General features: G+C 44.5%; 1 protein-coding gene across 13 annotated transcripts in view; it reads right to left on the reverse strand.

Annotated features, from left to right (window-relative positions):
- The window catches only part of LOC147108681 (extracellular sulfatase Sulf-2-like), a 409,937-nt gene that overhangs the window by 133,704 nt on the left and 248,696 nt on the right, over positions 1–27,537 (reverse strand). The gene's annotated exons all lie outside the window — the stretch shown is intronic.

Genomic DNA, 27,537 nt, shown 5'->3' on the forward strand with positions numbered 1-27,537 from the left:
ATCCTCCGAGAGCAGCAGAGGCATTGGTGCAGCCTTTATGATAAAGCAGGTCAGTACTGTATTTCATTGGCCAAATGCTTTTAACACTTTGCTTTTATGGGCCATTTTTTCCTCAACAAAGCAGGTGTTTTAATGTAAGCATTTTTAAATTAACAACAAAATGTTAAACATTATAAACATATTTAAATTATTTTTCCAAAATTACGGCAGTGAACAGTTGAACTCCATCAAGATTCTACAACTGATTCAATAATTGAGTTTACATCTAAAGGTTTTTAAAATTCAGAGCTTTACAGTTGTTTTACTACTGCTCTCGGGTTAGTGCCCATAATGGGTCTCAAAATTGCTGGGGTACAAACGCAAACACGGCGCCTGATCTGAGCCATTATGTTTCTCATAGTGGCCATACCGAGCTGCACAAGCCTGCACATTATCATTAATGACAAGGGCACGGCTCAGAAATTGAGAAGATGGGCCATAATTTGCTGTCGAATTAACAGTGAGGTTAATGGCACTTGCCATTATTTATGGACAAATTCATGCGAGGAGCAGATGTGCGATTAAACTCAAATGTCCAACAGTTGCTGTCCGAGTTACACTGCTCCCCAAAAACAGCATTTTGCTGTCTGCCTCACCATTATATGCAGTGACTGGTGTGAGTTGCTGCATTTGTGTGGTAGATACAAACTAAATATGCCATAGAAAGTGAAGTGTTGTCTATGCATCCTTTTAACAATGTGATAAGAGTTAATTACTTCCAGTCAACCTCTCTAGCGCTCAAAATTAGCTTTTTTAAAATTCGTTTGAGATGTGGGCATCACTGGCAAGGCCAGCATTTATTGCCCATCCCTAATTGCCCTTGAGAAGGTGGTGGTGACCGCCTTTTTGAATCACTGCAGTCCGTGTGGTGAAGGTACTCCCACAGTGCTGTTAGGGAGGGAGTTCCAGGATTTTGACCAAGCGACGATGAAGGGTCGGCGATATATTTTTAAGTCAGGATGGTGTGTGACTTGGAGGTGGTGGTGTTCCCATGCGCCTGCTGCTCTTGTCCTTCTAGGTGGAAGAGGTCACGGGTTTGGGAGGTGCTGCTGAAGAAGCCTTGGCGAGTTGCTGCGGTGCATCTTGTAGATGGTACACACTGCAGCCACGGTACGCCGATGGTAGAGGGAGTGAATGTTTAAGGTGGTGGATGGGGTGCCAATCAAACGGGCTGCTTTGTCTTGGATGGTTTCGAGCTTCTTGACTGTTGTTGGAGCTGCACAGATCCAGGCAAGTGGAGATATTCCATCACACTCCTTACTTGTGCCTTGTAGATAGTGGAAAGGCTTTGGGGAGTCAGGAGGTGAGACACTTGCCGTAGAATACCTAGCCTCTGACCTACTCTTGTTGCCACAGTATGTGTGTGGCTGGTCCAGTTAAGTTTCTGGTCAATGGTGACCCCCAGGATGTTGATGGTGGGTGATTTGGCAAAGGTAATACTGTTGAATGTCAAGGGGAGGTGGTTAGATTCTTATCAGCCCAAGCTTGAACATCGTCCAGGTCTTGTTGCATGCGGGCATGGACTGCTTCATTATCTGAGGAGTTGTGAATGGCACTGTGCAGTCATCAGTGAACATACCCATTTCTGACCTTATGTTGGAGGGAAGGTAATTGATGAAGCAGCTGAAGATGGTTGGGCCTAGGGCACTGTCTCATTCCTTCAGGTTGTTGTTGGAGATTTTAGAAATGTAAAATTTAACATTTTTGTATTTTTACTTTTCCTTTCTCTTTTTTTCTCTCAATCCAATCTTTCTTTCCCTCTCTTTATTTCTCTTTCTGTAGCTGATTTGACATTAAATTCACCCACTCTAATTTATCCTTGCACTGTTAATTTCACAATCCTTCAATCTGATTGGTTAAGAAGATATACAGTTCCTTGCCCTGCTCACTCAGGTCCCAGATGCCTGGTTTCTCTCGCTGTGACACTATCAGCTTGCACTTTTAGCAACTTGCCATGCAAAAATTTATAAAACTGTAAAATATAAGAGTAAATCTAACTAATGACAGACGTTAGATGCCCTGCCACAACAAATTATGGCCCATTACAGATCTTGGACTGGCCGCACTAGACATGCTCCTATCTAGTTATCCAGCAAGTTAAACACTTATTCAAAAATAATTCTTCGTGAAGCCGTTTGCTGTTTTGAAGCTTTACTTGAACAAATTTTTGAAACTGTAAACAAAGATAAAGTATGTTTTGTACATAAACTGAGTACTATACATTCGATATTATATAAGGTATAACATATTTACAACAGTAGAATAGATTAATTGTATAACTAACTAACATTTGGACTCACTTCTGTAACTATCAAATATTAACCTTTTATAAACATAGTGTTATCAAAATACTACTCTGGCAACGTTGCTATTATACTAACAAACAAAGATACTCACAGATATTGCGCTTGGCCTAACATATGAAATCAGATTACATTGGATTGTGAAACCCTTATGGAATCCTCCATTACTGCCAGGTTCTTCCTGGAATTGTACTTCCTGTGTTACACAGGAAGAAAGGTACGAAGGTCAAATGACCTCTCACAGGAAGAAAGGAACAAAGGTCAAATGACCTCACACAGGAAGAAAGGAACAAAGGTCAAATGAGCTCACACAGGAAGAAAGGAACAAAGGTCAAATGACCTCACACAGGAAGAAAGGAACAAAGGTCAAATGACCTCTGTTTCCTACAAACACATTGCTAACACAATAACCACCACCAGAGGGTGCTACTGCATGTAAAAATGTCCAGAATGTCCACATAATGTCCATCGGTCCAGAACAGATCTATTGTATCTGTTTTGAACTGTTAGCGAGTTGGATAACAGATGTATAACCTTGTATAAGAGATAAAACTAAAACTCAAAAGTAGTTGTTTACACATCCAAAGGGAAATGGTTCAAGCTAAATTAAAGAAGTGTAAGGTGGAAAAACACCAGGGACATATTTATCCTAGGGTACTAGATGAAATGGCAAAGATTGTATGTGCTGCCCCAGTAAATATTTTCAATAGTTCACTTAGAAGTGGGGGAAGTGCCAAATGATTGAAGTATGTAGTGCCCTTATTGAAAAAAGGATTAACATCACAACAGGGCAACTATAAACCTGCCGTTATGCTGTTTCGAAAGATCTTGCACACCATGATGAGTTAATCTGTTTTTTGTGATGTTGGTTGAAGAATGAATGGTGGCCAGGGCATTTTGCTTCTTCAAATAACGCCAAAACATCCATATAAACCATCAAAACAGACTAATGGGGCCTCAGTTTAACATTTTATCCCAAGAACAGCACCTCCAACACTTTCAGTATTGGCGTGTCAACCTAGAAATAATCAGGATAATCTTATGTGTTGACATGTAGGTTAAAAGAACACTGGAGTCATAAAACATTGCACAACATGATAGATTTGGACCAACAGGTCAAGTATCTGTGGTTCCTCATGAATATGGAGAAGGGACTGCATTAGGACCCATTAATGCAGTACCTTTCCATGATACCAAATAATACTCTTCTCCCTTTTAAAAGGTAGGTAAAATTCAAACTTATGTTCTCAATCAGGTACAAGTACAGGCACATAACACTATTTTGGAATAATATTATAATATTTATCAGTCAATTATATTAGTTCAAAAGCTGCTATAATTCATTATAATGGATGATTGAGTGTTAGGTCTTTTTCTCTCACTTTTATAATATAAACACATTACAAATAAGGGTATATTGTGCAACTTACAGTATTAAATTTAAGTACTTGAGCTAATTTTATGAAGGGAATGTAGAAAAAGTGTCCTCCAATTCTACTTTCATGCACTTTCAGTATGAAAATTACATGAAGTTAACTGTCACTGCAGACTTGCGATTAATACAAATAATTACTTTGCTAGTCTCTTGACTACAGAAAAGTTATATAAGACAGAGATATAAAGGAGATACCAAGGAATAATAAATATAGATAAAGTGAGAGAGAGAAGATAGAGGAAAGAGAAAGAGGGAGGATAGAGAGTGAGAGAGAGAATTTAGCAGAAATCTACTGTAAATTGTTGATAAAATTAGTGTAACATAGGAATGTTTGTTCTTAACTTTAACAACATATTTCAATGACACACTAGTAATGGGGGAGGGGAGCAGAAAGCCACCATCAGCACATAATATAACCATAACATAGTGTTTACAGAACCTTATCAAAAACAAGTACAATGGGATAATCTGGTCTCTGGCTCCAGGTGGCCGGGCACAAACCATTCCAATGTCCCTCTTGCAGTTTATGACATCACGTGATACCTTTGATTCTACTGCTGGCGTTTAGAAACTCCTAAGTATCCCTTCTCTAAATCTATCCACATAATTAAAAGTATTGTGTCTGCAAGAATGTATACTTGTAATAAAACAGAAAACGCTGGAATTACTCAGCAAGTCGGGCAGCATCTGTGGAGAAAGGAGCAGAGTTAACATTTCAGGTTAGTGACCTTTCGTCAGACCTGAAACGTTAACTCTGTTTCTGTCTCCACAGATGCTGCCTAACTTGCTGAGTATTTCCAGCATTTTCTGTTTTTATTTCAGATTTCCAGCATCCACAGTATTTTGCTTTTGTATTAATGTATGCTTGTAGTTTGTCTTTGCCCAATCAGATCTGAGATTAGGGATCATTGTCCTTTTGAGTAATTAGATTCTAGACCACATCTGACAATGTTGTGTCAGTTCTGATTGGTTTTAGTCACAAAAACAACTGGTTTTAGTCACAAAAAGAACTAATTAAATTCTATCACTTTTTTCTGTGGGAGACAGCCAGTGTGACAGTTCAGCAGCTGTTAAACGGGTTGATTTATAGTATTATTTAATAGCTACATTTCATTGCTTTATAGATTGTATTGTAATGAATAAATGTCATTTAAAATAAATGTCTGCCCCAAATACTATGAAGTACCAGGCCTGTTGTGGCCCATTTCCTATTGCTTCATTCCTGTTCCCACATTAACTCTATATGCTCAACTGCCTCCACCTTGATTCTCAGCCTCTGTCATGGTTTAACACTGGTGTGTGCATAATTTGCCCTTCTACCTGGTAGAGTGAAATACTGGAGAGCCTTCCCTTGGCAGATTTCCTCAGGCTGTTGAGCATTTTCTCATATCCTTTGACTGTTGGCCACAGCATTTGCTCTGTCTGCCACCTCCGGCCAAGCAGACCTGGTGGAGCTCCTCTGGAGAGGGTGCCTTCAGGTCCCAAACAGGATAACCCTCCATTGCTGTGCTTCTTGCACAAGCATCTCCAAAGCAGCCATCAGAAAGTGAGGATGCTTTGTATTCTTGGCCAGCCAGATGCAGGGTTGTGCCCAAGAATTGAGGAGTAATTCAAATTGCAGCTGCAGTCGCACGTTATTTCCCACCCCGCTGATGTGGAAATTCTATGCATAGTTAATGTGGCCAACCTTCTGAAATCTGTTGAGGTCACCCCAGCATGCCTTTGGTGAGTCCAGCGCTCACTTTGCTTCATTTCAGTTCTGTTACTTCAGAGCCAGTACTAGAAAATTGATCCTTATTTTGAACAAATGCTACATAGCAGAAAATGTCAACATTTAGAATGATAGAAAGGAATTTAGAGCTCTACAGGGTTAAGGACAGAATGGAACTAAACTGCCAATTTGCTGCAGAGGGATTGTAATCTAAATGTATTGAGTTGTGGTTCATACCATGGCTACGTATTGAGTAATTTTCATTAAACTCAGTGAAGAATAGCTTCATTAGATAAATGGAACTTTGCATAAGAAATTAGGCAAACACAAGTCAGATCTGGTCAATTACTTATTGATTACACCATTAGCCAAAAGGAGAAATTTAGCCAAGTGCTAAAAAACAAACGTCGGCTGATTTCTGTATAATTGGCTGCTAATGTAATAAATGGAGAGCAGTAGGGCACAGCTGCAAATTCATGTAAACAAATGTAGATTTAATGAACCTTGTCTATTTGTGTGTGTGTATATATATATATATATACTAGCTGGGGGTGCCCGGCGTTGCCAGGGCAATTTTGGGCCGCGCGGTCTCCCTGCCCGTCTGTCCCCTCTCTCTCTCCCTCCCTCCCCTCCCTCCCCCTCCCCAAACCCTACCTAGCACCTGAGGCCCGGTGCCGTTGTGATACCGGCCATGCGGGGCCTAGCGCTTCAGGCCCGGCCAGGCTCTCGGGCCAAGACGGACCCCAGCTTAGCTCCACCGCAGGTGGCGCGGTTGACGGCCGGCCACTGCCGCTCCCCCGCCCGCTGTGTGTAAACTCACCTGCCGCTCCCGGAGCCGCAATGTGGGGGTTTGTTTGGCTGCTGCTGTCGCTATGGGGATGAAAAAAATGGCGGCGAAGTTTCGGGAGACTGGAGGATTAGGTCCCGCCCATGACACACCGATTGGTCAACCATCAGGTCACTGAACTGTAGGATTTGTCAACCAGCATGTCACTCAACGCTAATGAGAGGTAGGATTGGTCAACCGCTAATGAGCGGAGTTTTGAGGATTTTTGAACGTTTTTTGTATACTGTCCGAACAATTTTTGTCTGAGCAAAAAGTAAATACACCTACGAGACTCCCCTAATGATAAGCTTTCATTTGATATAACATGCGTGTAGGTACGCTCTATAACTTTTGATTGTATAGCCGGACAGAAAGACAGGCCGTTTTATATATATACTAGCTGGGGGGAGCCCGGCATTGCCAGGGCTGTTTTGGGCCGGGCGGTTTAAATCGAGTCCCAGGCTTTGGGGCCTGTCTGTCTGTCCCTCTGTGAATCTGCTGCCGGGCAACATTTTAAATCGAGTCCCAGGCTTTGGGGCCTGTCTCTCTGTCCCTTTGTGAATCTGCTGCCGGGCAACATTTCTACCTTTTAATACCTTGCAAGATGAAAGTGAAAGTAATTATAAAACGTTTTTGGTAAATGTGATGTTATTTTTAAAAGAGATACTAACTTTTCCGAAGCTGGATTAGCAGATTTTGAGCTGGAAGTAAATGGGGTTTTTAGCTTGAGGCAATGGCTGCCAGATTCCTGAGATGAAAACGATTAGTCCCGCCCACACACACACCGATTGGCCAACCATCAGGCGACTGAACTGTAGGATTGGTCAATCATGATGGCACAGGATTGGTGGAACCTTGACGTCAGTCAATCAATGCTAATTAGCAGATAATGAGAGGAATTTTGAAGGTTTTTTGCATAAGGCGCGAACAATTTTCGTCCGAGCGAAAAGTAAATACACTTACGACTGTCCCGGAACCGTAAGCTTTCTTCGGAGGTAACGCGTGCGTAGGTACGCCCTATAACTTTCGAGCGTATAGCCGGACAGACGAAACGTACGGAACCGCTTTATATATATAGACTAGCTGGAGTGCCCGGCGGTGCTGAGGCTTTTTCGAGGACATGTTGTTGGAAGAGAGAGAGAGAGCGACTGGGGGGGGGGGGGAAAGAGAGCGCGCGACTGTGGGGGGGAAGAGAGCGAGCGACTGTGGGGGGGGGGAAGAGAGCGAGCGACTGTGGGGGGGGGAAGAGAGCGACTGTGGGGGGGGAAGAGAGCGAGCGACTGTGGGGGGGGGAAGAGAGCGAGCGACTGTGGGGGGGGAAGAGAGCGAGCGACTGTGGGGGGGAAGAGAGCGAGGGAGAGAGGGGGGGGAAGAGAGCGAGGGAGAGAGGGGGGAGAGGGGGGAGCGAGGGAGAGAGGGGGGGGCGAGGGAGAGAGGGAGAGAGGGGGGGAGAGGGGGGCGAGGGAGATGGGGGGGCGAGGGAGAGGGGAGGCGAGGGAGATGGGGGGCGAGGGAGAGGGGAGGTGAGGGAGAGGGGGGGCGAGGGAGAGGGGGGGCGAGGGAGAGGGGGGCGAGGGAGAGGGGGGCGAGGGAGAGGGGGGCGAGGGAGAGGGGGGCGAGGGAGAGGGGGGCGAGGGAGAGGGGGGGCGAGGGAGAGGGGGGGCGAGGGAGAGGGGGGGCGAGGGAGAGGGGAGGGGCGCTGGGGGGAGAGAGAGAGAGAGAGAGAGAGAGAGAGAGAAGGGGGGAGAGAGTGAGAAGGGGGGAGAGAGTGAGAAGGGGGGAGGAGGAGGAGGGAGAGTGGGAGGAGGGGAGGAGTGTTTTGAGGGGGTCAGCGAAAGAGCAAAAAAAAATTTTTTTCAAAAACGGGTGTTAAGATGGGAGGCCATCTTGAAATTTTTAATTTTTTTTTAAAGCTGCCACGGAGAAGGAACGCGCAGTCTGTGAAACCAACAGAAATTTTTTAAAATTTTTTTTTTTATAAACGGGTAGTAAGAAGATGGGAGGCCATCTTGACAGTTTTTTAATGTTTTTAAAAAGCTGCCACGGAGAAGGAACGCGCATTCTTGCTGAAAACACCAAAAGTTATTTTTTTTTAAACCGCTGTTAAGAAGATGGGACACCATCTTCATTGTGTTTTAACGTTTTAGACATTGTGTTTTTACGTTTTACACATTTAAAAAAAAAAAAAAAAATCGGTCCTCACAAATAAACACACAGAAGGTGAGAATAAAGATGGCGGCCACTCACCTCAGTTCAGAACGATAAGGCCCGCCCACACATGCACTGATTGGTCGATCGTCATGTCACCGAAGCATAGGATTGGTCAATCGTCCTGTCACTCGACTCTAGGAGGGCCCGGCTGCACATGCGACGAACGCGCCCCCGCCACGCATTGATTGGTCGACCATCGGGTTGGTCGACCGTACGATTGGTCGACCTCAATGTCACTCTATGGTAATGAATGGATAATGAGCGGAATGTTGAAGGTTTTTCAGATACCGCGGGCGCAATTTTCGTCCGGCCGAAACATAAATATGCTTACCAGCGTTTCGGAACGGTGAGCTTTCTTCTTCCGACATAACGCACGCGTAGGTACGCTCTGTAACTTTCGAGCGCATAGCCGGACAGACGCACACCCGAGGAAAGACAGACAGAAGGACAGACAGAAGGACAGACAGATCGACTCCTTTATATATATATAGATAGACTAGCTGGGGGAGCCCGGCTTTGCCAGGGCTGTTTTGGGCCGGGCAGTTTAAATCGAGTGCGAGGCTTTGGGGCCTCTCTGTGTCCCTCTGTGAATCTGCTGCCGGGCAACATTTTAAATCGAGTCCCAGGCTTTTGGGCCCTGTCTCTGTGTCTTTGTCAATCTGCTGCCGGGCAACATTTCTACCTTTTAATACCTTGAAAGATGAAAGTGAAAGTACTTTTAAAAATAACATAAGATTTACCAAAAAAGTTTTATAAGAGATACTAACTTTTTCAAAGCTGGATAAGCAGAGTAGTTTGAGCTGGAAGCAGTGAAACAATGGCTGCCACATCCCTGAGATGAAAACGATTAGTCCCGCCCCCACACACACACCGATTGGCCAACCATCAGGGGACTGTACTGTAGGATTGGTCAATCGTGATGGCACAGGATTGGTCAAACCTTGACGTCAGTCAATCAATGCTAAGTAGCAGATAATGAGTTTAATTTTGAAGGTTTTTTGCATAAGGCGTGAACAATTTTCATCCGACCGAAAAGTAAATACGCTTACGACCGTCCCGGAACCGTAAGCTTTCTTTGGAGGTAACGCGCACGTAGGTACGCTCTATAACTTTCGAGCGCATAGCTGGACAGACGCACACCCAAGAACAGAAAGACAGACAGACAGATCGGCTCGTTTATCTATATATATAAATAAATCGGTAAATCTGTCTGTCTGTCTGTCTGTCATTCTGTCTGTCATTCTGTCTGTCATCGCCTGTGCGTCTGTCGGGCTATGCGCTCGAAAGTTAGAGGGCGTACCTACGCGCGCGTTACCTCCAAAGAAAGCTTACGCTTCCGAGATGGTTTTAAGCGTATTTACGTTTCGGCCGGGCTAAAATCGCGCCCGCGGTATCTGAAAAACCTTCAACGTTCCGCTCATTAGCGACAGAGTGACCTCGAGGTCGACCAATCGTACGGCGGCTTGCTGCCGCGTGCGGCCGGGCCCTCCTACGGTCGAGTGACGGGACGATTGACCAATCCTACGCTTTGGTCACCTGACGGTCGACCAATCGGTGCGTGTGTGGGCGGGCCTTATCGTTCTGAACCGAGGTGAGTAGCCACCATCTTGCTTCCATTCTTTTTCCTGCTTTCTGCGTCTTTCTTTTCAAATATACTTTTCCAGCAAAATAAAATTCAATTTATTAAATTCTTTTAAAATAAATCACTCATTTGTAAATATTTTATCTCACCTGAACATTCTTTTTCCTACCTTTGCCCGTTTTTTTCTTAGGCCTGAAAGCCTGGGCCTTTCTTGCCCAGCCAGGCCCGAGCTAGGTAACTGGGCTGCTGCTAAGCTCCTCACCACCCCCACACCCCACCCCACCCCCCCGTGTCACGTTACCCGGGGCAACGGCGTCAGCCACGAGGGTCAGGGTGCGCGCGCAGCAGGAGCAGGTGAGACTCTGTTCCGCGCTCGGCTCGGGCGGGGGGGGCGGGGCTCTCGAGAGTGCGGATCGGGATACCCCGGCAACGGGAGTGCGGGCCGGCTGGGGCTTGGAGAGCGCGGCTCTCGGCCGGGGGGGCGGGGCTTGGAGAGCGCGGCTCTCGGCCGGGGGGCGGGGCTTGGAGAGCGCGGCTCTCGGCCGGGGGGGGCGGGGCTTGGAGAGCGCGGCTCTCGGCCGGGGGGGCGGGGCTTGGAGAGCGCAGCTCTCGGCCGGGGGGGGCGGGGCTTGGAGAGCGCGGCTCTCGGCCGGGGGGGGGCGGGGCTCGGAGAGCGCAGCTCTCGGCCGGGGGGGGCGGGGCTCGGAGAGCGCGGTTCTCGGCCGGGGGGGGGCGGGGCTCGGAGAGCGCGGCTCTCGGCCGGGGGGGGCGGGGCTCGGAGAGCTGGGCTCTCGGCAGTGCGGGGCGGCGCGGCAGGGTTACCCCGGCAACCGGGCGTGGCCGTGCCTGTCTCTCAGCCTCAAGCCCTCCCTTCCTCCCTCCCCCCCCGCCCTCCCTCACCCCTTCCTTCCCCCCGCCCCCCTTCCTTCCCCCCCTTCCTTCCCCTCCCGCCCTCCCTTCCCCCCACCCGCGCTCTCTCTCTCTACCCCCCAGTTGCTCTCTCTCTTTCCCCCCCCCCAGTCGCTCACTCACTCTCTCTCTCTCTCTCTCCTCCCCCCCCCCCCCCCCCCCAGTCGCTCTCTCTCTCTCTCTCTCTTCCAACAACAACATGCCCTCGAAAAAGCCTCGGCACCGCCGGGCACTTCAGCTAGTGTATATATATATAGATAGATAGATAGACTAGCTGGGGGGAGCCCGGCTTTGCCAGGGCTGTTTTGGGCGGGCGGTTTAAATCGAGTGCCAGGCTTTGGGGCCCTGTCTGTGATCCCTGAGATGAAAACGATTAGTCCCACCCACACACACACTGAATACCTTGAAAGATGAAAGTGAAAGTACTTATAAAACCTTTTTGGTAAATCTTATGTTATTTTTAAAAGAGATACTAACTTTCAAAGTAGTTTGAGCTGGAAGCTGAAGGCATGGCACTGAAACAATGGCTGCCAGGTCCCCGAGATGAAAACGATTAGTCTCGCCCACACACACACACACCGATTGGCCAACCATCAGGGGACCGTACTGTAGGATTGGTCAATCGTGACGGCACAGGATTGGTGGAACCTTGACGTCAGTCAATCAATGCTAAGTAGCAGATAATGAGTTTAATTTTGAAGGTTTTTTGCATAAGGAGCGAATAATTTTTGTCCGAGCGAAAAGTAAATACACTTACCAGCGTCCTGGAAGCGTAAGCTTTCTTCGGGGGTAACGCGCACGTAGGTACGCCGTATAACTTTCGAGCGCATAGCCGGACAGACGCACACCCGAGGACAGACAGAAGGACAGACAGATCAACCGCTATATATATATATATATATATATATATATATATATAGATACATCAGTAGTTCACCAGCTAGCTCTATTACACTTCCCCCTCTTTATTGAGAAGTTGATCATAACAAATAATTATTGTATATGACTTGCATGGAATACAAAACTCTTGGTATACATTTTTCAAATGGAACCTATTTTTTGGGCTGGATTTTACCTGCCGAGACGAGTTGGGGGCAGGACTGCTGCCTTCTGGGTTCTAGTCCTGCCCCCAGCGACGTCCGACGCACAGACGCTATTTTCCCCTGATTGGCCTTGCTGACCATTTAAGGGAAAGCCAGTGTCAGATGACATCAGTTGATGGTGCTTCATCTGCCCGTTTTCTTAAAGGGACATAAACTATTTATTTTTGACATGATTCGACAGTGTTTGACAGCATTGAGGTGCTGTCAAACACTGACAATCAGTGTACAAAGGTGAGCCCTTTCACCAAGGCTCTCCAATGATTCTCTCCTTAGGATAAAACAGATGGCAGCTGCAGGTGAGGATACAGAAGCGATCTGTCACTTCTCCCAATGAGATGAGGCCACACAAACACTTCAAAGTGTCACCTTCAGAAAAATCTAAACATTAAAAATGACACGCCCAACATTTCCTTACCTCTGATACGCACTAGTGTCCCATTACATCCTTCACACCACTTCTGCAGTTGTCATCTATATACAAACATTACAAAAGACGAACAGCATGCCTCACTTACCCTGGCGGGGTTCCCCGAAGTCGGGAAGCCCACAGCAGAAGTCTCAAAATGGGAAAAAGCCTCTTAACTACCTGTTAACAGGCAGTTAAGTGGCTATAATCCTCTTCCCGCCGCTAGGAATCGGGCCCCTGCGCAAATCGGGTACCCGACTCCCGGGAAGATTGGTTGGAGGCGGGTTGGGAGCGGGTTCGGGACCCGCTCCTATTTTTGATTTTCCCAGCAGTCCCGCCTCCTCAGGGCTGGTAAAATCCAGCCCTATGTGTCCAAATTCTACTATAGAATTCTGTAACACAAAGAAAAGATATGAACTTATTTTCGATATTCACAGATTAAACTTAACCACTGGTTTCCTATTTTGAAGAAGATACCTTCTTGAACTGAACTTTCAGATCTTGTTGTAGGACTTTGACTCATTCTAAGCTGAGCCTGCGGAGAATTTTTCTCCAAAGGCTGACCTTGATCTGCATTTGGACTCTCTACACTTTCAGACTGTTTGTCTGCCTGACTCAGGCTCAGACTTAAATTCTGACTTTGTCTTGGACTTCTTTCTGGTATGTCGGATGTAGGATTTGCTACTGGTACTCGTAACAAGACTATTTGACTCATCAGAATAAATTGAATCATCCCAGCTTTCAACTCCTTCCACATCTGTAGGTAAGATATGATCAATGTGAACAAACCTAACCTTTCCATGATCAAACATCTTGACCAAATATGTGCGAGGGCCACATACCTTCACTACTCTTCCTGGTAACCACTTTAACCATTTATGGTGATGGTTCTTCACTCTAATCTTCTGGTTCAACTTCACACTTCTCTCTCTAACTCTACCTTTATCATGACTCTCTGCCTTGATTGTTTCTCTTCTATGGACTGTGCCAAGTTTGGCTTTAACAAGAAGAACCTGGTTCATGGCTGTTGTTTGAAAAACAACTGATGGTGGTTTCTTGCTCACCGATTAACATGTTGTACACTGACTGGCTATGTACTCTATCTCTTTATCTAAACCTGGGTGTAAACAATGTAAGCAACTGTGTGCAAAGCTCATGCTCAAGCACATTCCCAGGTGCTGGTCATGAAAAGCTCCTAACAATTTAGACCTGAACCTATTTGGGATAACCACTCTTGCTCCCCACATGATACAATCTTTATCCACTGTTATTTCATTCCTACGAATGAAGCATGGATGGATATCTTCCTCTGATACCTGGTTTGGCCATCCATTTGCTATGTAATCATACACCTTTGACATAATTGGGTCACGTTTGGTTGCCCTACCAATCTCTTCAGCTGTGACTGGCAACTCATCAATGTATGAGAAATAGAGCACTTTTTCCCTATAGGGTGTAACTTGTGATGGGGATGGCAACCTGGACATAGCATCAGCATTATTGTGATCAGCTGATCATCTGTACTCAATGTCATATATATACGCTGACAAAATCAAAGCCCATCTCTGCATTCGAGCTGCAGCTAAGGTTGGAACTAGGGACTTTGGATGGAGGATTGCTGTCAGGGGCTTATGGTCAGTAACTACGGTAAACTTACGACCAAACAAGTATTTGTGAAACTTCTTGATCCCAAAAATCAATGACAAAGCTTCCCTTTTGATCTGCGCATAATTCCGCTCACTGGCACTGAGAGTGCGTGAAGCAAAAGCAATTGGTTTCTCCTTCCCCACTATCTAGTACATGAGAGATCACTGCCCCAACTCCGTATGGAGCGGCATCACACACTAGCTTGATCTCCTTAGATACATCATAGTGAACTAACATGGTACTCTCTACTAACTGGCTTTTACACTCTTTGAATGCCATGTCGCATTCTTTTGACCACTTCCAAGGGACCTGTTTTCTCAACAGCTCATTCAGTGGATGTAACAATGTAGCCAAGTTTGGGAGGAACTTTCCGCAATAATTCAAGAGACCCAAAAATGATCACAGTTCCGAGACATTCTTGGGAGTGGGTGCATTTCTGATTGCATCCAACTTTCCCTTGGTTTGATGTAAACCATCTTTATCTACTCTGTGGCCTAAGTACTCCACTGAGTTTTGAAACAACTCACACTCTTACTCCTCTAGCTGTTTTGAGCACTTCATTCAACACCTCTTCATGGATTTGTCTGTTAAGTGCTGAAATGAGTATGTCATCCAAATAACACACTACCCCTTCAATCCTTTTCAAAATTTGATTCATCACCCCTGGAATATGTCGGGGGCAGAAAACACTCCAAATGGTAGCCTATTGAACTGATATGGGCCTCGGTGAGTATTTATAGTCGAGCATGACTTGGACTCTGCATCTAACTCAAGTTGTAGGTAGGCGTTTGTTAGATCTAACTTTGAAAAGATCTGGCCACCTGTCAGCATTGTGAACAAATGTTCCACATTTGGCAATGTATTAGGTAGATTACACTCTAGAACCTGGTTTACAGTTACCTTATAATCACCACACAGCCTTGGTTTACCATCTGACTTAGGTACAACAACAATGGGTGTAGCCCAATTACTCAAATCTACCTGAGAGATAATGTTCTCAGTTTCTAGTCTTCCCGCCCCCAACCCGTCTCTTCCCAGGTGGTGGGTAGCCGACCCGCACCGGGTCCCGTCTCCTGGAGGCGGGAAGGGGATTACAGCCACTTAACTGCCTGTTAACAGGTAGTTAACAGGCAGTTAAGAGGATTATCCCCATTTTTCCACCAGAGGCACGGGCTTACTGACGTCTGGAAACCCCACTAGGTTCACAGAGGTGAGCAGTGGGTCTGCGGGGGTCGGAGGGGTGCAAAAGTGCACTGTAAAGGTAAGTGATGGGTGCAAGTGTGGAGAGGTAAGTATGTGAGATGAGTGGAAAGCGATAGAAAATGTTTACTTACCTTTGTTTCTTCCTGCAGGCTTCAACAGTTGGGGATGCGGAGACTCTCGCATCTCACCAACAGAGATGACAGATGGCTGCTGCATTCTCCGATGCAACATCCATCTAATTGCTGCTCACAAGAGGTTTGATGAGTCTTGAATACAAGGACTCATCAAACAACATAGAATGTCAGTGTTTGACAGCTTCACAGAAAAATTTGACAGATAAACGTCATATGCTGATGTTCTCTGTAACCGGCTTCCCCTTAATTGGACTGCTAAGCCCACTGGGCGGGCTTAACAAGGTCAATCAAGGGAAAATAGCGTGGGTTGGCCACCAGTCAATGGAGGCGGGACTAAAACCCGACAAGCGGCAGTCCTGCCTCCAACGCGCCCCCATTGGCAAAATTGCCCCCAAAGCGGTCACACAAAGCTCAGTCCTAAAAGTTTCCGAAATGACAGTGAATGGATTGCTTTTTTTAAAGCTACAATGTACTCACTGATACCCTAGTCATTTAATTGATCACATGCTCCAAAATGATAACTTTCAGCAATTTCCAGGGGCTCAGGACTGTAGTGCTGTTTTATCTTGGTTAGGATCTCCTTCATTGGCGTGTCTTTCGGCTTGACGGAAATGAGCACATTTTTCAGGATTTCCTACATCTTGGGGCCTGCTTCAGTCAAAAAATATAGCCCGTTTCATTGCTAAAACCGCTCGGTTACGGTTTACATCAGGGACTTTGACGATACTATTCGCGGTGAAAGACATTTCTAGCCGCTCCACATATGCTCCGAAAGTCTCTCCATCACGATGGAACTCACCCAAGTGCCCTATTATTCCCATAGGCGCGGCCATCTGGACTCTGGCAACATCAACAGTTCAGCCATGTGTGCTCGAAATTTACCTTGGATTTTTAAGTTTTTCTGCAAAAGGAAGAACCTCTAACAGTCCCTCTGTCACTTGGCAGGAGTATCCTCCAACAAAACTTTCAGCTAGGGAATCCGCAATCGCCTCCTCATCGCCAATTCTGTGCTATCTTGAGACACAGCATATATACACAACAGCACAACATGGCTTCCGGTAAGAACTGTACTGCATATAGCTTTATTTATTATATACATCAGTAGTCCAACTCTATTACACCTTGGGTGTTCCAGTTGACGACAGGAGGGAGCACCAGTGTGTTGATTGATAAAGGTACTATATTTAAACCCCAGCTTGGCTGTGCCTAATTTTCTGACTCTGAACTGAAATATTTTTACCTCATGAGTTTTTTTTAAATGATTCAAATTGCCATACCGGAATAATCTCTTTCAATCTCCCCGTTATTCAGGGACAATAAATACTACAGAGACAAATTTATCGAGTGTAAACTTTTAAAAATGCATGTCATGTAAAACTTTTAGATAAATTGTATCTCCTCATGTTCTGAGATCACCTATAGGAAAGAACATCTTGAATATGGAACAGAAATTTGTGTTGTAAAGTTGCATTGACCTTTCTCAATGTGCATTTGTTAATTTCAGATCAGTTTCATTAACCTGAAATTAACCAACCATTGATCTTGTACTTGAGCTGACTCAGAAGTGAGGCTAATCACTGTAATAAAATCTTCATAGCTTTAAAAGAAAAAGGTTTGGATTGAAACAATTACAAGTACTCAGAACAATGTGTTAGCCTAGATTATGTGCTCAAGCTCTGGAGAGGCACTTGAACCCACAACTTTCTGACTGGTAAGTGTTACCAACCGAGTTAAGCTGACATGTGTAAAATTTGTGAAGCCCTGCACTGCCAGAAATCAATGGACAGCAGCATTTTCTTTTATTAATTCTTGGGATTTGGGCAAGGCTGGCATTTATTGCCCAACCCTAGTTGCCCTTGAGGTGGTGGTGGGCCTTCTGCTTGAATACAATGATACAGACTGTATGGAACACCCACAATGCTGTTAGGTAAGTAGTTCCAGGTTTTTGACCTAGCGACGCTGAAGGAACAGTGATCTATGTCCAAGTCACGATGGTGTGTGACGTGGAGGAAACATGGAGGTGATGGTGTTCCCATGTACCTGCTGCCCTTTTCCTCCTCCTTTTCCTGAGTGGAGCTCACAGTTAGGGAGGTGCTATCGAAAATGCCTTGGCAACTTGCTGCAGCTCATCCTGTAGATAGTACACACAGTAGCCATGGTGCACCAGTGGTAGTGGGAGTGGATGTTTCAACTGGTGGATGGAGTGCCGATCAAGTGCATTGCTTTGTCCTGGATGGTGTTGAGCTTCTTGAGTACTGTTGCAGCTGCACCCATCCAGGCAAGTGGAGAGTATTCCATCACACTTCTGACCCGTGCCTTGTAGGTGGTGAAGAGGCTTCGGGAAGTCAGGAGATGAGCCACTTGCCACAGAATACCCAGCCTCTGACCTGCTCTAGTAGCCACGTTATTTACGAGGCTGATCCTCATTATGATTAAGCTTCTGGTCAATGGTGACCCCAAGATGTTGATGGTGGGGGATTTGGTTATGGCAATGCCACTGGATATCTAGGAGTAAGGTTAGCCTCTTATGTTGGATATGGTCATTGCCTGGCACTTGTGTGGCAATAATGTTATTTGCCACTTATCAGCCCAAGCGTGCCCATGAGTTGTGCTGGCTGCATACGAGGCCCTGCTTCAGGCCTTGCAAAATTGATGTATTTGCAAACAAAAATAGATTTACTAAACACTTTTCCATGTGGACTGTTTCTTTAAAAGGGATGCACTTTGCACCATTGTGTTCAATATCAAGGGATTTAACTTAAAATTTCTCTTTATTATGGAAACTGTTTTGGCATTTCTTTAACAGTGACGTTTAGTGACCTGGAGACAAGTATGGACAATTAGGTCATAACCAATTACTATATCACATCCCACTCTGGGGCATGACTACAATAAATATTCTAATAAAGGTACAAATTCTGCCTACAACTTGACAGTATAAGTTACTTTCTACACAACAAGCAGCTCAGGAACTTGGAACCTTGAGCTGCAAAATGAAAAATGAAAAAAAAATGTGCAGGTTCATGGGCTACTGAGCCTAGATAAATGATGACTGCAGCCCACAGGCAGCCTGATTCCAACATTTCACTCACTAGAAGTTGAAGTTTTTGTGATTAATATTCTCTCACCAGAAACGCATTATTAATTTGATGGAGAGATTTGATTCATTTACAGGTTGTGGAGTTTATTGTAGATACTTGGTGCTACATTTATATTGCTAGCAGCAGTTTAGCAAATAAAAAAAATACAACCCTCCGAGATCTCTGCGCTCCTCTAATTCTGGCCTCTTGAGCATCCCTGGTTTCAATTGCTCCACCATTGGTGGCCGTGCCTTCAGCTGCCAAGGCCCTAAGCTCTGGAATTCCCTCACTAGACCTCTCTGCCTTTCTTTCCTCCTTTAAGACGCTCCTTAAACAAGCTTTCGGTCATGTGCCCTAATATCTCCTTGTGTGGCTCGGTTTCAAATGTTGTTTTATAACATTCCTATGAAGCGCCTTGGGACGTTTTAATATAAATTGTTGTTGTTGTAGTTCTTGCCATTTATAAACTTTTCCAATCAGTTATATGATATAATATGGTTTAGATCAATTCTGTGAGATTAAATCCTGATAGTGGTTTGTCTAAAGGAGGATTAGTTTGTAAAAGAATCATTAATATTGTTAATTGAATCAATAACCTGCAAACAACTGATGTGTAAACAAATGACATTCACAGACGTACGCACACTTTTCCAAAATTGTTTCAATGCAATTTAATCTCGAGTGGATTGCTGTCGAGTAACCAGGGAGATGCCATTTTCAATGTAAGCAAGTCATGTGATCTCCAGCTCCCCATTCCAGTCCACATGCAGTCTGGAGATGAATAAGCACAAGGTTCACTCACATCTGTCACTGGAACTCAACCTGCATTGCACGGTGACAGAAGAGATTACCTTACCATCAGGCACAGCTGGAGTTTTGCTCTCCATGGCACAGGGATCCAGCTGTGTTCTGACAGAAATAATTTGGAGCAGTAAAGTTGTATATTTCTTTTTTTATGCCTGCAATTAAAACATACGTTCCACCCTTCACATTTCACTGGTAGTAGCTGTAACATTTGCATATTGAATTATCATTGGCCCGCAGGCATCTGTAAGGAATACCTATTATATTCACATGTGATCACATGCTGAGTTGTCATTGGCCTGCAGGCATCTGTAAGGACTTCTATTGTTTTGGAAGACCCAGGCTAGGGGTCCTAACGCCATCTTTTCCCCACTGTGCTGTATGAGTAAGATCAGACCTAATGCTTATTAAAAGAGTTAAACTGTAATACTCCGTAGTCCTGCAAGTTATTATTTTTGTACAAAGTGTGCAAAGCAAGACATGGTGTCAGAACAGGGATTTGAAATGGACATCATTGGAGCTCCCTTACCCCGAATGAATTGGGAATCTTTGAACTTACATAGAGAATGGCGCAAGTTCAAGCAACACATGCAGTTGATGTTCTCGGGTCCGCTGAAAAGCAAAGGGGAGGAAGAAAGATGCAGCGACCTACTCCTGTGGATCGGAGAAAAAGGGAGACACATTTTTAACACATGGTCTCTCACCGCGGATGAAGCAAAGGTACTGAAATGTTATTTTGACCGTTTTGAATCATATGTGATGCCCAAGACAAATATGATATTTGCCAGGTACAAGTTTCAGGAGAAAGTACAAGGAGCTAGTGAGTCGTTTGAACAGTTCTTGACTGAGTTAAAACTACTGGTAAAAGACTGTGAATATGCAGAAGATAAAGATGAGATGGTCAGAGACCGCATCGTGTTTGGAATACATTCAGCTAAAGTGAGAGAAACTTTTGAATGTTGGGTCCGGGCTAACGCTGGACAAAGCTATGGACATAGCTAGATCGCAGGAGATAGCCCAAGCACAGTTGAAAGCCATAACCAGCGCCACGAGCAGCTCGAGTGAACAGACAGTGCACGCAGTTAATAGACACACAACAAAGAACACCGCCCAGAGAGCGTGTTTCAGAGTTCTAAAAATGAGCGACACAGACATAAAATGCTTCAAAAACTGTGGATATTGTGGAAACAAGATGCATGGAGAAAAGAAGCAATGTCCTGCCAAAGGAAGGCAATGTGCTAAATGTGGTAAACGGAACCACTTTGCTAAAGTTTGCAGGGCTGTTTTTGGAAAAACAGTACATACAGTGAGTGACAGCCAAATGCCAGATAGAGAGCCAAATGCAGAGGAACTGTTTATTGATTCTGTGTCACAGAAAAAACAGATTTCAGAGACTGAGCAAGCCTTTGCTGATATTGAGATAGGAAAACAGGGCACAGAGCTTAGGTTTAAACTAGACACTGGAGCTCAGGTTAATGTAATTCCTGAGTGAGTATCACAGCTTGAAGGATGAGTGTGAGCTATAGCCCACCTCATGCAGACTGACCAGCTATGGGGGTGAGCAGCTCATTGTAAAAGGCACATGCGTGATGAAATGCAAGTACAAAGAAAGCGACATGATGTTGGACTTTTACATTGTTGACACTCGAGCACCTCCAGTGCTAGGTCTAAAGGCATGTTTAGACATGGACCTTGTCAAGCTAGTGCTATCATTGACAGCACCAGTTGATAAGCAGATATTCATGGAGGAGTTTGCTGACGTTTTCAAAGGAATCGGACTATTCACCTTGACCCAGCAGCAACCCCTGTTGTTTGCCCACAGAGAAGGATACCCCTTGCTCTACGTAGTCGCCTGAAGGAGGAGCTGCAGAGCATGGAGAATACAGAAATCATCGTCTGGGAAACAGAACCGACAGAGTGGGTCAACGCGTTAGTAGTGGGTGAGAAACCATGTACAGGCAAGCTCGACCCCAGAGATTTGAACAAGGCTATCAAATGCCCTCATTACCCTCTACCAACGCTAGATGACATCACACCCAAGCTAGTGGGAGCACGTTACTTCAGTGTAATGGACGCACGATCAGGATACTGGACTATCAAGCTCACGGAAGAGTCATCTAAGCTAACAACGTTCAACACATCATTTGGACGCTACCGATTTCTGAGTTTATCATTTGGTCTTATCTCAGCTCAGGATGAATTCCAGCGGAAGATCGACGAAACCTAAGAAGGCCTCAATGGAGTAGTCACAATCGTAGATGACATCCTCATCTATGGCAGGAATAGAGAGGAACATGACAGGAATCTCCGTGCGATGCCAGAAAGATCACGGGAGAAAGGTATCTGGCTCAACCCCGAGAAAAGCATAATCGGATCCACCGAGATCAGTTATTTCGGGCATCGCCTCTCAACTGATGGCATTAAGCCGGATCCAGAGAAAATCTCTGCCATCAAGAAGATGGAGCCGCCGAAGAACCGCGCAGAGCTGAAGACAGTACTAGGCATGGTTAACTACTTAGCCAAGTTTGCCCCGAGCCTCTCCGAAATCAACGCACCCATGCGTCAGTTGCTCAAACAATCCAATGAGTTCCTGTGGGACAAACAACATGACACAGCATTTCAGAAAATGAAAGTCCTAATCACCAGAGAACCAGGACCAGTTCTTGCCTACTTCGACCCCAACAAAGAGCTCAGACTAAAAGTGGACATGTCAAAGTACGAACTAGGTGCAGTATTACTGCAAGAAGGAAAGCCCATCGGCTATGCTTCCAGATCTCTCACAGTGAAATCAACTATACTAAAATCAAGAAAGAGCTATATGCAATTCTGTTTGGATGTAAGCATTTCCACCAGTAGGTCTATGGCTGACAAGTCATTGTGGAATCCGACCACAAGCCCCTCGAGTCAATCATGAGGAAACCACTAGCCGCAGCCCCACCAAGGCTACAGAGAATGATCCTTCAGCTACAGAAGCAAGACTTCACAATCATTCACCGTCCAGGCAAAGACATTCCTGTCACAGACACGCTCTCCAGAAAGTCTCTTGGCTACCAGGACAGCAGCTTCAGTGAAGGCATGGATGTGCAGGTGCACATGGTGTACAACAGCTTACCTGTAAGTGACTTAAAACTGAAGGAGGTCCGAGCAGGAACAGAGAAAGATGCACAACTCACACTGCTGAGCAAAGTCATACATGAAGGATGGCCTGAGGAAAGCAGGAAATGCCCTCAGAGCATATCTGAATTCTGGAACCACAGAGGCGAACTGTAACAAATCAACGGAATCGTCTTCAAAGGGGAGAAAATCATCATTCCTACCAGTCTCAGAGAAGAGATGTTGCCAAAAATTCATGCTGGACATATGGGCATGGAAAAATGCAAACAAAGAGCACGTGACATTATGTTTTGGCCCGGAATGTGCAAACACATTGAGGACATTGTCAGAAAATGTTCCATTTGTCTAGAACGCCACCCATCAAATGTCAAAGAGCCCATGATACCTCACCGTATCCCAGACAGGCCCTGGCAGGTCGCGGCAATGGATCTGTTCACATGGAACAACGAGGACTACATAGTGACTGTTGATTACTACAGCAGATTTTTTGAACTGGACAAGCTTCACAGCACCACATCTGCAGCTGTGATCCACAAGCTAAAGGCAGCCTTTGCCAGGCATGGCATGGTAGAGACTTTAGTCTCAGTCAATGGCCCCCAATACAAATCAAAAGAGTTCGAGTCATTTGCCAAGGCATGGGATTTCACACGTCACATCAAGCCCACATTACCCTCAAAGTAATGGCCTTGCTGAAAAAACTGTCCAGATTGCAAAAACACTCATGGACAAAGCCAAAGAGGACAAAAGAGACCCCTACATCAGTCTCCTTGAGTACCGCAACACACTGGTTGACAACTTCAAGTCACCAGCACAGCGATTGATGAGCCACAGACTTTGCTCAATCCTTCCAAGCACCAACCAGCAGCTGCAGCCAGAGGTCGTTAGCTGCAAGCAAGTGCATGCAAAACGTGTAGAGACAGCAACACCAAAAGAGATATTATGACAGGTCAGCTAGACTACTGCCGCCGCTGCACAATGGAGAATCCTTCAGAATCCAGGAGCAAAACTACCGGCCAGCTGACACTGAGCGATCGTATCACGTCCGCACCCCAGAAGGACTGGCGTACCGCCGCAATCGCAGGCGCCTCCTGAACACCAAGGAACAACACCGTCATTCCGACGAGAGGATCAGTTCAAGAGTGTGATTAACAGAGCAATACACAAAACACAGCATACTTACCTGAACCTAAACCTGAACCTGATTTGTTGACAGATTCAGGAGCATGCTCAGTTCCATACCACACAAGGTCGGGACGAGAGGTCAAGCCTAGAGTTATCCTTGACTTGTGAACTGTCAAAGGGTGTAGGCAGATCGCTGCCCTAAAAAAAACTGTACATCGTTATTGAAACGTTGAGATGTTTTCAGTGCTAGTTAAATGCTGAGTTTACTTATATGTTTATGCTACCGAGAACATTATGTAGAAGAAAGGTTTAAAAGTAATGCATAACATTTTTCTTTTAAAAGGGGATGTAACATTTGCATATTGAATTATCATTGGCCCACAGGCATCTGTAAGGAATACCTATTATATTCACATGTGATCACATGCTGAGTTGTCATTGGCCTGCAGGCATCTGTAAGGACTTCTATTGTTTTGGAAGACCCAGGCTAGGGGTCCTAACGCCATCTTTTCCCCACTGTGCTGTATGAGTAAGATCAGACCTAATGCTTATTAAAAGAGTTAAACTGTAATACTCCGTAGTCCTGCAAGTTATTATTTTTGTACAAAGTGTGCAAAGCAAGACAGTAGCCAAAGGAACAGGCCACAGCAGTACCCAAGGTTGCTGGTTATAGCTGGAGAAGGTAATGAAAGCAATTTTTTAACTCCAATACTGCCTACTACTACTCATCAATGAGAAATGCAGCCCTGAAATATTTTGCTGTACATTCATTTTTTCCCCACTTCTACCTTATTACATTTATACATTTTTTTGTGCCCATCATAATTTACCAACCATTGTTGAAGCAGAGGCCATAAATTCTTTTAATAAGGATTTTGTTGCTTAAAAAGGAGCGTTAAAGCATCTGGGGAGTGACTTGGATTGGAATAGATCACTTGTGGAGAAAAATACATACAAACCTGATGGGCCAAATGGCCTGCTTCTGTGGTGGAATGTTCTATGAGCCATCAAAAAAGTCTATATTTAATTCACAAATTAACCACCTCTATCAAAATTGAAGTTGTTTTCATATCTGCACAATGTATTGAAATATGGTCACATATTTCAACAATCAATTTTGCTTGAATTATTGAAAGTCAAACCTATTTTGACTTCAAAAGATTATTTTCCTTCAGAAAATGTCCTTCTACAATTCAGTTCACACAAAACTGGAGATGTGCCTTTGTGCTACAGCCCAGCCTGTCAAAGTAATAAAGGTAAGACAGTTCAACCACTAAGACATAGCAAATTGCAGCAGTGCACAGCAACAAATAGACAAAGGTGAGCTGAAATGAACGGAGTCAGATTGAAGTTACCAATACAGGAATGCCACAGGAAACCGCCTCACCTATACCAACCACCCAAATAAAACGCTATACAGTTGTGGGTAGCACAGGGAACATTTGGGACAATCAGGCAGTTTAGCTATTGAGAGCTTTCTGTGAAATATAAAATGATTTACTTTGCTGGGTGTAAGCACTTTTCAAAGTGCTCTATCATGCTTGCAGACTCGAGGAAAAGCTTTGAATTCCCATTTAAATCATAGTTAAACTAACCCATCACGATTACTGTTTGAATAACTGGTTTTAGATGTGTGATTTGAATATATATGCTATTTTGTGTTTGAAATATTTTGCTTTATACTAAAGATGTAAAACAAAACTTTACGTTTCAGCAAATACTACAGCAGATCACAGCTCGTTTTCATCCAAACTGATTTTTATTCAAAATATCTTAAATGAATGTGACTTTGAGCGAAATCAATGCTCAGATTTAAAAGAACCATCAGCTCATCTTTTTTCCCCACTGGAGAACGATCAGTGATGTTCCTAAGGGAACTGCTGCATAATCAGTCAGTGACTGACCCTAAAGAACACAGGCACAAATCTATATTTATATTTAGATTTACAGTGTCATATCCGTGCCTTTCCGCTATTGATTCTGTTTTGCAACATCCAGTCTCTCAACTGTGAATTAAACAATTTAACCATGTAAAACCCAGTACTGTTAAATTGCTTACACATTGATCTTTATTATATTCAATTTCCAATAATTATTTGTATTAATGCCTACTTGTGACACCTGATCTAAATTTTTCAGCCCTTTCCTGCTGATTTTTTAATGGATCCGGGGTGGATGGGGTGAAAATGTGCTTGTGGCCATTATCTGTCACGTCCCCAAACTGGCTTAGCAGCAGGTGTATTTAAAATATGTATGTAAATTAGGCCGATGTGTTCCCCACACTTAGCATGAATTGAACAAGGGATACTTGTTAGGCCCAGGTATTTAGTGTTGAGGTTGGCAGACTGGAAGCCAGGGTGTCTGCAAGAGCTCACAGAACAATGCCTTGCATGCACAGGGCTGGCCATGAATTTTGAATTTTATTTTTTAAATTGTCGTCGTTTCACTCGCAGTTCAGAGGCTACTGGCATCTTCCTGCTGTGATCCGCTCTGTTCCAGCTCCACTAGCGTTTAAAAACTGGTGCGCTCTGAATTTCTCTCTGCAATCTGGTTTCTATTGGTCAGGAAAGATGCTACCAAGATGACCAATGGCAAACTCCTACTGATTCTGCCAGCTGTGCACAAGGGAGAGGCTTGTTGCTGAATTCTGGAGAAACCAATTGCAGTGTGGAAATTTCCACCCTCATTTGAACACGACTTCCTTTGGAGGTTGCGGTACCCTCCTTCAACATGATGATGAACGCGAGCCTGAAGTTTAGCTGAAGTTAGAGGCACATCTCTGTGGTAGGTAAGTTCTGTTCAATCAGAGTGGACTAGAAAATCCAAATTATGTTGAGACTAGGATTAAGTGATCCAGCACAATTCCAGTTAGATCCCAGATCAGCCTCAGTTTAAGTACTTCAGTGCTGTTTATCTGGCTATGGATTGCATATTCAAGGAGACTTCACATGCCTTCTCTGAATATCACAATTTTATCAACACAATGACATATAAAGTTTGTGCCTTGATAATTGAAGTGACTGTCAAGCCAAATTGGAGAAAATAGCAAGAAGTCCCACTGCACTTGGTTTCTCCAGAATTCAGCAGCAGATCCTGTCCCCATGTATGTCTGGTAGAATCGGTGGGAGTTTGCCACTAGTCATCCTGATAGTATCATTACTGACAGTTAGAAATCAGATTTCAGAGGAAAGTTCAGTTTTTAATTGTTAATGCAACTGGAACAAAGCAGACTGCAGTGACAAATACAAACAGACAGAGGACACATTCCTCCAGTATAATTCCCATAAATGAACTTGACATCATAATTAATGTGACAAAATTACAAGCTAGTTTTTTCCATCGAATGTACACACATTGTATTCCACAGTTCACCTATTTTACTGATACCACGTCTATTTGTATACATTTTTCCCTGGCAGTACCTTTACAGTGGATGAGATGGGTAAAAGGAGAAACACAATTGAAAGGATGAGATAGCAGCAGGAAAGTGGGAACCATCAGGCTAGTAGCAATCACTTGTGGAAACTATCCAATCGTATAGAATCACAGAAATGAATAGCACGGGAGGCCATTCAGCTCATCGTGCCAGTTCTACTACTTCAATTAAGCCATCTGCTTGAATTCCACTTCACTGTCCTTTCCCCATGTTCTTTTATGTTCTGCTTTTATTAAATATTAATCCAAAAAGTATACACAAAGCAAATTCATAAACCAACAGAACAACGAATGTCAAGATTGTAATGCAGACATTGATGTATCTGACATCAGTTTCCAGCACTAAATGAGGTAGCCGTGTGGGGACGGAGTAGTACTTGACAGCTAGGGAGCTCCACATGCTTTGATCCAAATGTTCATATGTTGTACCACACAATTCGCAGGTTTATGTTGCTGGAGTTAATTATTTTGAT

Source organism: Somniosus microcephalus, chromosome 13, assembly GCF_052327205.1.
Source record: "Somniosus microcephalus isolate GS21.2 chromosome 13, FLI_Smic_1.0, whole genome shotgun sequence".
In the NCBI taxonomy this organism is placed as follows: Eukaryota; Metazoa; Chordata; class Chondrichthyes; order Squaliformes; family Somniosidae; genus Somniosus; species Somniosus microcephalus.